This window comes from Oryx dammah, unplaced genomic scaffold (genome assembly GCF_014754425.2).
Source record: "Oryx dammah isolate SB20612 unplaced genomic scaffold, SCBI_Odam_1.1 HiC_scaffold_4, whole genome shotgun sequence".
NCBI classification, from domain to species: domain Eukaryota; kingdom Metazoa; phylum Chordata; class Mammalia; order Artiodactyla; family Bovidae; genus Oryx; species Oryx dammah.
In genome coordinates, this window is record NW_024070188.1 from 25,523,177 (window position 1) to 25,534,798 (window position 11,622).

Consider the following 11,622-nt stretch of genomic DNA (forward strand, 5'->3'; position numbering starts at 1 on the left):
GGCTGCCATTGCCTTCTCCGGTTTGCAAGATTAATGGCCTTTTTACCTTACTTCCTTACCTTCCCTCATCTCTAATCTATAAAAGAATCTGGCATCAAGACCCCAATAAGATGGTTATTTTGAGGCACTAGCCTGCCATCTTCTCAGTCTGCTGGCTTTGGATTAAAGTCTCTTCCTTGCCTCAGCACCTCTTCTCTTGGATTCATTGGCCTATCCTGGGATGAGCAGAGGGAGCTTGGACTCGGTAACATAATGTGTGGTCCTCTTAAGTTAAAATAACATGGCAATGCATTAAGAGTATGGAAAAGTATTCACACAGGTTAATAGTAGTTACAATTGAAATACAGAGGAATTGATTTTCATTCTTTATTCTTCTATGTGTTATTTAACTTCTTTACAGGAAGTTTTATTTATTTATTTATTTATTGTAAAACAGAAAGCTTTTTTCCTGGTTACGGCAGCATGAAGACACTGGAAAATCCTCTCTCCCACCAAAAAAAAAAAAAAGCATAAAACTTGACAAAGCAAGTTGTCAAAAACAAATATTGCAGAACCATTAAAAAAATGACCAATAATAAACAACAAATTGAGATAATTTGAGAAAGTGGGATGAATTGAGCAAATAGCACTGACATATATACACTAACATGTATGAAACTGATCACTAGTGGGAAGCTGCTGTACAACACAAAGAGCTCAGTTCAGTGCTCTGTGATGACCTAGAGGGGTGGGGTGGGAGAAAGGCTAGGAGGGAGACTCAAGAAGCAAAGGATATATGCATACCTAGAGCTGACTCACATTGTCATACAGCAGAAACTAACACAATATCGTAAAGCAATTTTCCTCAAAAAAAAAAAAAAAAAAAGAGAGACACGTTGAAAGTAAAAGGGTGAAAAAAATCTATCCTACAAAGTAAAGTGAAGTCGCTCAGTCATGTCCGACTCTTTGCGACCTCATGGACCTACCACAGCTACCACACTCCTCCGTTCATGGGACTTTCCAGGCAAGAGTACTACAGCAGTTATAAAAATGCTGGAATGGCTACACTAATATCAGGGAAAACATAGATTAAGACAAGAAATATTACTAGTGACAAAGAAGGACACTTCTTGATACAAAGGTCACTATATGTGGAAGTTATAAATGTATACGTGCCTAATATTAGAGCCTCAAAATACACAAGCCAAATATAGACAAAACCGAAAGGAGAAATCAACAGTTCAACAGTCATAGGTGGAGATTTCAATACTCTACATCCAGCAGTTGACAGAACAAATGGGCAGAAAATCAATACTGTTATAGAAGATTTGAACACCTCAATCAACTTGACCTGATATTTTTACAATACTCTACCCCAAAGCAGCAGAATACACATTCTTTTCCAGGACAAACAGAACATTTCCCATGTCACCATAAGTCTAGAACATAAAATGTCTTAATAAATTTAAAAGAATTGAAGTCATATGAAGCATGTTGTCTGAACACAATAAAATTAAATTAGAAATTAACAGCAGAAAAAATTTTGAGAGATCCAAAATATTTTCAAATTAACACATTTATAAATAACCCAAAGATCAACTAAAAAGCACAATGAAAATTAAAAAATATCTTTAATTACTTGAAAAAGAAAACATAACATATCCAAACTTGGAAATACAGCAAAAGTAGTGCTTAGAGGGAAACTGAGTGCTCTGAACACTTACATTAGAAAGAAATAAAGATACAAAACGTTTAAGCTTCCATCTCAAGAAAGAAGAAGGGCTAATCAAACCCAAATTAAAAGATTGGTGCTGAAATCAATGAATATGAAAACAGAAAACCAAAAGAGAAAATCAATGGAACCAAAATTTGTTCTTTGAAAAGTCAACAAAAATTCGTAAAGATACATAGGCAAAAAACTGACAAAGGCAAAAAAGAGAGATGATACAAATCAATAAAGTTAGGAATGAATGAGGAGGCATTAGTAATTCTCCAACAGAAATTCAAATAGTTATAAGAAAATATTGCAATCTACTTTATGTTAGCAAATTAAACAACTTAGATGAAATGGACACATTTATACAAATATATTTATTACCAAGAGAGATATAACAAAAAGTAGAAAATCTGTATAAAGCTATAACAAGTAAAGGAATGAACTTAGTAATTAAAAAGCTTCCCACAAAGAAAAGAACAGATCCAGGTGACTTCACTAAGCATTCTACCTAACATTTGAAGAAAAAATGATACCAATCCATCACATTCTTCAAAGAAGGAAGAAACTTCCAATTCATCCTGAGGTCAGAAAACTGTAAACAAACATCCTAAATGAATATAGACACAAAAATCCTTTATAAAATATTAGCAAATCTAGACAACATAGCAAAAGGATTATATACCATGTCCAAATGAGATTTTCCCAAAGAACACAAAATTGCTTTAACATTCTAAACATCAAATAGTGTAATACACAATATCAGTGGAATAAAGCACAAAGTCACTTGGCCATCTCAGCAGAATCAGAAAGGCTTTTGAAAAGAAAAACCCAATACCCACTTACAATTTAAAAAATACTCTCAACAAATTAGTAATAGGAGGGAATGTTCTCAGTCTCATAAAGGGCACCAGGAAAAGCCAACCATTCTTAATAATGAATGTTTGAATGATTTCACTCTTAGATCAGGAACAAAAAGAAAATGCTTGCTCTTGTCACATCTATTCAATATTGTGTGAGAGGTTCTAAACATTTCAATCAGGCCAGAAAAATAAATTAAAAACACATATCATGGAATAAAAGAAATAAAACTGTCTTCATTTGCAAATAACATGATCCTCTGTGTAGAAAATCTCAAGGAACCTCAAAAGTGTAAAACAAAACTGAGAATCAGTAAACAAGTTTGAAAGGCCACAGGATGCAAAAATCAAAACTAAAAATGCAATTGTTTCATAATGCTAGCAAAAAACAATCAAAAACTGAGACTAATAAAACAATTTTATTCCCAGTAACATCAAATGAAATATTAAAGAATAAATTTAATAAAAGAAGTGAAAGACCTATACATGGAAATATAAAAAGATTACTGAAAACAATTAAAGAAGATCTGTAACAAAATGGAAACTCATTCTATATTCATGGATTATAAGACTCAATATTTTTAAGATGTCAGGTCTCCCCAAATTGACATCTATTTAATGTAATCTCTATTAAAAACTTATTATAGTCTTTTTTGAAAATAATTGATGATGATCCAAAAATAAGTGGCAAAGCAAAAGACCTGGAATACCAAAAAAAAAAAAAAAAGCTTCGAAAAGGAACAGAGTTGGAGGACTTCCACTACCTGACTACACGACTTTCTATAAAACTACATAATTAAGATAGTGTGGTATTAATTAGGAGACATATAAATCATGAATCAGAATAAAAAATCCCAAAATAAAGGCTTAGGTATATGGTCAATTGTTTTGTTTCATTTTCTAGACATATTTACATAAATGCTATTTCCCTAGTTATATTAAATTTTCTCAAAAGCCTTTTTTAAAAGTTAATGTTTTGTTTTAGAATAGTTTTAGATTTACAGAGAGTTTCTGTGTGCGGTGACTCAGTTTCTTCTATGGTTACTATCTTATATTACTGTGTTTATCAGTCACAACTTCCCTATGTCTCAGACAGTAAAGAGTCCACCTGCAATGCAGGAGACCCAGGTTCGATCCCCAGGTCAGGAAGATCCGCCAAAGAAGGAAATGGCAACCCGCTCCAGTATTCTTGCCTGGAAAATCCCATGGATGGAGGAGCCTGGTAGGCTGCAGTCCATGGGGTCGAGAAGAGTCGAACATGACTGAGCGACTTCACTTTCACTTACACTTTATTTGAATTTCCTCAGTTTGTATCTAATATCCCTTTTCTGTCCCAGGATTCCATCCTGGATACCACATTACATTTAGTCGTCACGTCTCATTAAGCTCCTCTAGACTGTGACAGTTTGTCAAGCTTTCCTTGTTTTTATGACCTTGACAGTTTTGAGGATTACTAGTCAGATTTTTAGAATGTCTCTCTATTTTCAATCTTTCCCCACCATGGATGTAGTGTGGTTATGTGTTTTGAGAAGAAAGATCACAAAGTTAAAGTGTCCTTATCACATCATATCAAGGACACATGCTATCAACGTGACATCACAGAGGATGTTGTCCTTGATCACCTAGCTGTGCTAGCACTTGTCAGATTTCGCTAAAGTTCCACCTTCATGCCCTCCCACTCCCATCCATACTGTACTCTTTGCAAAAAAGTCACAGTGCAATCCCCACAGCAGGCAGGAGGAATTATACTCCACAAGTGTCAGTTGGCAAACTATTTGGCACTATTCACGATTTCTTCTCTAAAGAAACATTCGTAGCAACTTAGAGTAATTTGTATCTGTCAAATGTGGAAATTGTGTTTTAACATATCTTTGTTTTATCACAGTTTTCTAATAACCCTTTTTTATTGTATTTAATTAGATATATGGCTCATGGTAGACTGAATATTTAAAAAAAGAACAAACTTCTTTTCCAGAGTTGGAGAAGCAGTGATCTTTAACTATTTAAGAGGTGAAGAAGCATGAAAATTTTTTGCAAAATACAACACTGGATGAAAAAGAGAAAATTCGAAAAGTGTTTAGTATATCACCAGTGATTTTATAAATAAATATACACTTAGTAAAATATTTGTCATATATATATGTTAAAATGAAATGGTAAAATATATATTACCTATGTAGTAGAAAGAGTAAGTGTATACTGATGAGTCATTCATGAGAATGATATACACCAACCTCTGTGTAGAAGCACCCTCTGCAAAAGGGAAGGAGGCGGGGAGGCAAGTAGACTCATAGAAGAGTAGGGGCTTCAACAGTATATGGAGTGTTTTTGCTTCTTTCTAAAAATATATCTAAAACAAGTATGGCAAATGCTAAATTTTTTCAAAGCTTGCTCATGGGTATGTGGGTATTCATTAAACTGTTCTCTACCTTTTATGTTTGAAATATTCTATAATAAAATATATAAAAATAAGCAAAGTTTTTCTTTTCCAAATGCAATATAACTTGCAGATTGTTGGAAATTTTCCATAAAAAAAAAAAAAAAAGGAAAGAGATCTAAGAGAACATCAAAGTTTCTCTGAAGTATCTGACAAATTTTAATGGATTAGGTATCTTTCCAAAGTCCTTTATTGAACAACTATGTACAAAGAACTCTGCAAGGTATTGAAAGTAGGGAAAACTATGTGCTGAGGATATGGAAAAGACTACTGGAGAGGAACCCAAGACTAAAACAAGGGTTTATGAAGCCAGATGTCTTGATACATACCCAAAACCAAAACTGGATCCGTATCTTAGACGGGCAAGATTCTACCTGGAAAGGGACAAGTTTCCCTCTGTTATTACTTCATTTTCCCATATTATCATTGTCTCGTATTATCCTGGTCTTAGCACTATTGCCTGGTAAACTGGCACTTCTAGGAACACAGAGTCTGAAGTTCCTAAGAAAGACAAAGATTCTAACAACAGATGCTGGGCAGATGTCCCCCCTCCAACCTTTTCTTTCTTTTCTTTTTAATTCAGAAGTTGAGCAAGTGTGATCTTTATGCTCTTGTTTAACTCTGCAGACCAGCTGCCCCCACAGCAGCCTCAGAACAAGTGGGTTTCCTTTGTGTTTGAAATCATCCAACACCAGATGTCAGCTTAGACGTTTCCATCCCTCAAGAGTACAGGGCCGCCATGTTACCGAGCACTGGGAATGGTGCTTCACAAACAGTGCTTTCCTATCCTGTTTCATTAAATTGAATGTGAAGTGAAAGAGAATTTGACCTCCCTGAGAGGATGGTTTCTTTGACCTGTGAGAAGTTTGTTGTTATAAAATGAAAATGCAATCACCAGAGAGATGTAAAACACGAAACTAAGCTGGGCAGCTTGTAAATCATTTAACAGTCTGCATGTGATTTAATAGTAATAGGGTCAAGATTTCCAGAGAAAATAATTTGATGCTGATTACATGATACGAAAATGTAGAGATGCTTCCGTGTGCCACTGAACAATGAGGACATAAGAAGAGCAATAAACATTCTTCATTATGACTTTGCCCCTCTAGGGTCTGGTCACTTCAGATATCCTTCAGTGGAAGCTTGAGCAATTAAGATGGCTGATTACCCAGGGAGAGAGCGAGCTTTGTGTTAGCAAAGCTCAACTGAGCACAAAAGCCGAGAAGACTGTCCGAAAATAGCTAACTCTATTGGCTCTAAAATTTCTCTTGTCTTAATTTACAGCCTAAATTAAATCTGACTGTTTTTCAGAACCAAGTATCCAACTGTTAAAGTAATCTGGGGGAAAAAAAAAGATATTTTCTTGTTGACATGAAATTAGAAATTTGCCTTGCAGAATTTTACAGGAATCTTTTAAAGTCATTTTTCAGATCTAAAGAGAAAAATCAGAGCCATTTTACTGAGTAAAGGGAGATGAAATCTGCCACAGGTAAAATTTGTTAGCTATTCGTGAAATTCTTCTTCTCTGCCATGTTTAAGGAATAAAAGCTGAGGCCAAAACCCAGGCTGACAGATAACACTGAGATTAGTGGTTCCTAAAGCTGGTTTTGTAGCATCACAACATATCTCCAATGAACCTCAGGATTTCTTAATTAACTTTCCACCACGTAAATGTTTGTGTTATTAATAAAACAGAAAGGCAGGCTCAGAGAAGCATCTCAGGGAATTGCAAGCCCTTAGCCACCCTCTGCCCTCTCTCACCTCTTAGGCTCTCCATGAATGTTAAAAGCAATGACTGTCCAGCAGGCCTAGAATCCTGCTTCTGCTACCTTGTAGGAGCAAAATCGCTCAAACCCTCTTCACCTCCTCTCTTCATCAATAAAATGGGAAATCATAGAGTACCTACATCACTATTCTGAAGAGTTAGAGCTTTATATTAACATGTGCAAGGACACAGTGCCTCTTACAAGCAACATGTAAATGTCAGCTACTCTATCATCTAACTTAATTGGGTCATTGTTCCAGTTGAAACATTTTATTCAGCAGTGATGTTAACTAGATAAACTTGCACAATTTTTGGCCTTAAAATTTTGTAAATACCTATCTGCATTTCAATATAGAGATATAGATATACATGTTTTGAAACAGAAAGGAAATATCAGAAAATATGGAATGATTATGAGTATAGTGACATTTTCTTTTTGATGCTTTTCTATTTTCTAATTTTTTAATGATATCTCCTATTTTTCAAGTTTTACTTTTGTAATAAAAAAATAGAATTTCATGAGGAAATAAAAGACATCAGAAAATTGCAGTTCTAGCATTTGATACCTTGTCCTCCAGGACACCTGAATTCCATGCTCTTTTAGCAAGCTGGACCCTGATCTCTGCTATTTCCTAATTGACAACTTTCAATTTATACAAAAACATGTGTATGTGGTAAGTTGCATCAGTCGTGTCCAGCAGCTCTTTGCGACTCTGTGGACTGTAGCTCACCAGCCTCCTCTGTCCATAGGGATTCTCCAGGCAAGAACACTGGAATTCAGTTTATATGTCTGACATGTTTCTCTAACAAGAAATTTCCAGCTTCTTTTAAGACTGAACTCTATTGACAACAGCTCTAGGAACAGATTCCTCATTTAGTGTAACTATAACCATTTTGGGTTCTTCTTTTGTCTACATTGGAAACACCTACAAATATAACTGCAAATACCAGGGATTAGTCTTAAAGCAACGCACCCTGGTATTTGGTACTGTTTTCACTTTATTTGGGGCCTCATTACTCTCTGAACAAGCTGAGGCCCCAAACTAACAGGTGGCCTAAGTGAAGACATAGGAAATTTGGTTTCTCTTCAGAACTACTCTGAGATCTTTTTAAAGCATGTTTCTGGGACCCTCTCCAATCCTATTAAATCAGAAACTCTCAGGAAAGAAATGAGAAGGAAGGAAAGACCTGCATTTTTGAATGACAGCTAAGTGATGCTAGTAACTGGGCAACTTTGTAAACAGTTACAGTTTGGGACCAGGTACTATTAGGAGAAATGGTCAGTAATAATTGTATGTAGCTCTATTTTATATCATATGTGTTATATACTATAACATATACATATACAGCATCTATAGATGTTCTGTACATTTGATGTATTTTTAGCTCTACTTTATCAGTTCTCCATCACCTTGAGTAAATGGAGATGTTTGTAATTGCTAGTAGGCAAATAATCCTCACTCAAAATATTATCTTAGGCTCATTTATTTGGTCCAGTATTTGGGTGGTAAGTCCTCTACAATTTCCTTCAGAAGATTTCTTTGTTTTAAGTCTAGTGGTTTTCAGTAACAGAAATGCAAAGAGATTTTTCTGGCAGGACACTCCGTACTTTTGGCTTCTTGCATTTGGACCAATTCTGAAGTTGAAAGGTGTTTGGAAAATGGTTCAGAGGCCTCTCTAATAAGGCATTAGGCTTCAGTTTTATGTGGACTCCAAATGAATGTTCAATTATTGGTGCATGAATTGAGTACCTTCCAGTTCAATGATAATATCAAAGCATTATAAAAGTATGCTCTGATCCAACTTTACTGATTTTAGGTGCTTCAGTTTGGGTTGAAAAGTTCCTTTTCAATCAAGTTGCAGACATTAGAGTTACTTCGAGAATATAATCATGAGAAATTCCCAAATATTTTGCCAATTTCTTTCCAAAAAGAAAAACCCCTACTTTTTCCACTTAAGTTATGTAAATTCTATGGGTAATGGGAAATAAATATAAAACAATAATGAAAGCAACTCCCCCCTATTGAGGAAGAGAGTAAATAGAAAAGTAGTAGTTTCCTACATTCAGTTTTTACCTTAAGATCAATTTGGCCAGGCAGGTGACTTGCTGGTCTGTTTCTCCCTACACATTGCAACTTGAATAGCATGAATCCTGTTGATTCAAGACAGGATTACTTGTTTCTAACCTTCATATTTAAAAAGTCATTTTTATTTAACTAAAGAGAAGATTCTTGAAGGTTTTATCATACCCAAAATAAGTTCATAGTGGAAAAAAAAATAAGTCCATAGTGATACTGGGCTTCCCAGGTGGCACTAGCTGTACAGAACTCAGCTGCCAACGCAGGAAACATAAGAGACGTGGGTTCATCCCTGGGTGGGGAGGATCCCCTGGAGGAGGAAATGGCGACCCCCTCCAGTATTCTTGCCTGGCGAATCCCTTGGACAGAGGAGCCTGGTGGGCTACAGCCCTTAGGGTCACAAAGAGTCGGACACGACTGAAGTAACTTAGCACACACGCATAGTGATATTATTATTTTATAGGTTGAGACTGCTCTTTCAACTAGACACAGAAAATTTTCCAAGACTTAGATTTTTAACATTCAACTTTCAACTAACCTGTCAGTATACACTCCAATGCCATATTCTCAAAATTAAAGCACCAAAATTTCAAATGAAGGAATTATTTGAGAGAAATGAACAATGACTCACAATGCCCTGGTATGCTGATTTTGATTGCTGTATCTTAAAAGCCTAGTTTTTAATTACAAGATAACTTATCACATCACTAAGGATGAGCTTTTTCCATATGATGAACCAGGTTTGAAGAGATTCTATGTTGAAAAAACACAAGTCTAAATTCTAAGATCCTGAGTTAAAATGGTCCTGCTTTGATAAATCCTACTGAAGAACACTTTAGTCTGAGGACCTTGGGAGAAAACAGCAGAACACACTGTTTCCTTTCCAAATCACTTTCCCTGGAGAATAAGTGACCATCCAGACTTGGAGAGACCAAAAATGGCCCTCAGTAACTTCAAGAAACCAGACCAAAGGAAGTGATATATTTCTTTCTTTTGATAGAAAACTGTTACTTTACAAAGTTGCCCCAAACTAAAGGACTCTTGTGTTCCAATTTATTTAGTATTCTTTTTAATACCATGCATTCAAAGAGTTCTGTCCTTCTCGGGGAAATTTAGGGGGGAAAAATCATATTTAATTAACCAGTGAAATGAGTGAAAATTTCATTTGAAGTTAAATATTTTTGAAACATTTGGCTTAGTCCCATAATTCAATGCCCAAAGTGCCTTTAGATTTTTGTTCCTAAGTGGGTTTTCAAATTCAATTAAACTTTCTGGCTTCAAAGCTACTTAAGAAGTATTCTAGGCCAAAGATATTTCTGTTACCTTTAAGCCCCCTTGGGAACGCCTCTCCAAAAAAATCAGGTCATTTATTCTTGAAACTCATAAATGTCAATGCAAACATATCCTGAAGTTTCATTTATCACATAGAGGTTCAGTGAACCTATGATTGGAAGTAGAATGAATAGTAATAACTTCTGAATATGTTCTGTATTTTTGCATGCTCTGTAGTTTCTAGTATCAGTTTTCATTTGGTACCGCAGAGCTGGAATTTATTAAGGTATATTAGGGATAGGACCTAGATTCATATTTCAAGTATTTCTGCCAATCTCCCATTCCAAAGTAAAAAATAAGTGTTCATTGATACTGATAATTCCCACCACTGTTGACAAGTTTCACTGTTTTTTTTTTTTTTCCCCTTCCTTTTCCCAGCTGAGAAAATACTTGCTGTTGAACATCTGGCTAAGGAATGTTGAAACATCCAAAGGCCTGTAGTATCATGTGAAGTGGACTTTTTGAAGAAAAGTAACATGGAGTACTAGGCAGTTTCCCAGAAAAAGATTTTCAGAAAAAAAAATATATATATATATATTGCCCAGTGACATTTCGTGAAAGTCAGAACATTCTAAAAATGGAATGATGGGATAAAGACTTTGATCAGTATGGTGAAGTTATTATGAGTTTAGGATAAGAACATTCTTATCCACCTGTGTTAGTACTCCCGATAGGAATCCGGAGGAAAGTATATAAAATTCTTCTTACTGAATCATCTAGTCAAGCACTTGACCACCCAGGATTGAATTCAGTGAATTTTTGTGCTGAAAATACATTCATGGGTAGAAGGAATGTTTGGGGGTACAGTTCAGCATTGGAAGAGTTCATGGCAAATTAAAGAGTACGTTTATACATGTCTAAACAGGCCTCCACAAACTAGTATCTGTTGAGTTACCCTAACACTCCGTCCCCAGCAGGCCAGCAGCACAGGCTGAATGAATACTTACAGCCTCACATCTATGTGCCTCGTCTTCCCTGGTCACTCAGACAGTACAGAGCCTGCCTGCAATGCGGGAGACCCAGGTTCAAACCCTGGGTTGGGAAAATCCCTTGGAGAAGAAAATGGCAACCCACTCCAATATTTTTGCCTGGAAAATTCCATGGACAGAGGAGCCTAGTGGGCTACGGTCTGAGGGGTCACAAAGAGTCCAACACGACTGAGTGACTAACACTTTCCCTTTCATACTTCACCGCAAAGCCTTTGCAGTGATTATGTTAATACGTTTCAGAAACAAATGCTACTCATTTTAGACAAGTGAGAACCACTTGTAGCATAATGTGAGTTATGCAAAAGTAAGGATCTTATCCCCCAAACCTGGCACTAAAAATATCTAGTCTGAATTTAAATGTGTCCATTTAATATATAGAATTTTAGATCCGTAAAAGGACAGAGACATCTAGTCCAATCTTCTCATCTAGCTGAGGAAGAAAGTGTGATAGGAAGTGGGATATTTCTC